Source organism: Lemur catta, chromosome 12, assembly GCF_020740605.2.
Source record: "Lemur catta isolate mLemCat1 chromosome 12, mLemCat1.pri, whole genome shotgun sequence".
NCBI lineage: Eukaryota > Metazoa > Chordata > Mammalia > Primates > Lemuridae > Lemur > Lemur catta.
In genome coordinates this window covers 45,657,345-45,659,636 of record NC_059139.1, presented here as the reverse complement: position 1 = coordinate 45,659,636, position 2,292 = coordinate 45,657,345, and positions in this window count along the sequence as shown.

Here is a 2,292-nt window from a genome sequence, read left to right as displayed (position 1 = left end):
AGGAAGACTTCTGGGTTCTACCCTGGAGCTCATAATTAGAATCATTGGAAATAGAGTTTTAGTAATTCCCCATCTATCTTATCTAGGAGGAAAACGAAGCTCAAGGAAGCTAAGTAACTTGCTCAATTATCACAAGCTCAGCAAATGGTGGAGCTGGGGCTTGTCTTCAGCCTCCCAAGTCCATTCTGCTTCCACCCACCACTTGCCTTCTTTTTCTTTCTTTCTGTTTTGCTTTTTTTTTTGGAGACAGGGTCTCACTCTGTCATCCCAGCTAGAGTGCAGTGACATCATCATAGCTCGCTGCAGCCTTCATCTCCTGGGCTGAAGGGATCCTCCTGCCTCAGCCTCCCAAATAGCCGGGACTACAGGTACATACCACCATACCCAGCTAATTTTTCTCTTTTTTGTAGAGACGGGGGTCTCGCTCTTGCTCAGGCTGGTCTTGAACTCCTGATGCCAAGCAATCCTTCTGCCTTGGACTCCCGAAGTGCTAGGATTACAGGAGTGAGCCTCTGTGCCTGGCCATTTCTTTTTATTCCCTCTCTGTAACATGTGGAGAAGCTAAGCTGGCCACGTTTTTGTGTTGTTGTGGCTTTGATGTGTTTACCTTTTTAAAAGTATTTTTTCTTGTTTGTGTTTTTGTTTGCAGGGCAAATGACATTCTGACAATAAAATGAATAAACAAGAAGGTCATCCACAATATTTTATCTCATCAAGTCAACTATTTTCATTTGTAATCTTTCTAACAGGCTGGGAGAGATACAAATATAGCAAAATGTAGCAAAATGTCCAGAGGTGATAATTCTAGGTGAAAAGTTTTTGCCTCCATTTTTACAAATCTCGCCATTTTTTTTCTATAGATTTGAAATTTTCCCAAAGGAAAATTTACCAGAGTGAGGGAGAGAGGGGGAAGCAGCTTGCCCTACTCTTCCTCTTTCTACCTTCCCACTGACTCGGAAGTGGCAACTGGTCAAGCATCAGCGTTGGCTTAGAGAGATAAAAGGCACATTTGAGGAAAGCAGTCTCCCTGTCAGCCCTGGACCATGTGCCTCTGTGCTAATATACAGCACAGAAATAAACACCTATCTTATTTAAAAACAACCACCACCACCACACAACCACTTGTTTTGAATGTGGTTTCTGGAAACAGCCTGCTTGGGTCCAATCCCAGCTTCACTGCTTGCTAATTAGGCAAGATCTTTAGACCTGTCTGTGTCTCAGTGTACACATTTAAAATATTTAAATATCATATTTCTCAAGGTTTGTGAACATTGAATGATCACAACATGTAAAGCGTTTAGATAACGGCTGGCATATGGTAAGCACTCAATAAATGTAATTACTATTACATGTATTTAATACATGTATAACATGCATTTAAATGTGATTATTAAATGCCAAAAGAAGTTGTTGATGAGACCCAAACCAGTCACTGAACGACATGAGGCAAGTTCGTGCGGTGGAGAAGTCAGAGGAAGAAAGTGAGTTTCATATTGGTTTGGGATTTGAGATAGCTCTGCAATAAAAGGAATGGTGGTGTCAAACTAGGTATGAATCTGTATTTTATGTGATAAACAACCTAGAAAAAGGCCATCAGAAAAGCAAGTTTTTTCATTCATTTTCAGACGCCAATGCTAGCAAAAGCCAAGAAGACCCTCTGGGGCTATCAGTGTACCAGTGCCTGGGTTATAGTGCTGTCGCACTGGGCTCAGTGAGGGGCAGTTGAGAGGGCATTCGCCTGACAAGTGGGGACCTGGGCTTCTTTTGCTACCTACCAGCTGTGTGATTTCTCTGGTTTCAGTTTTCCCATCTGCAGGAGGGGGATTGATTTTAAAGGTCTGGATTCTCAAGTAAACATTGCATGGAGGGATTCTTTGATTTTAAACAGAAATCATTTGTGACTACTTCAGTTTTCATTTCTAAAAAAGCTGATATTTCTTGATATGCCAGTCCTCAGATGCCTGCTGACTCAGCCCCTGCCCTCAGCTTCAGAGCCCGATGCACTTATCTGGGTAAAGACATCTGCCTTCCAGCATGGATCTGGTTCATTCATTCATTCATTTAATACATATGTGTGTGCCAGGCTCTATGCTAGGCACTGGGTATATAGTGGTAAACAAAACATTCATAGTCTTCCTTCCAGCACTGGAGTCTCATGGCTAAGACAACAAATAAACAAAGAAGCCAACAAAAGATATATAGTTATAAAATTTTGTCAGGCACTGTGAAAGAAACTGAGCATCACTTGGTAAGCTGGCTAAAATATTTCTAAGGACATGTATTTACTCATCT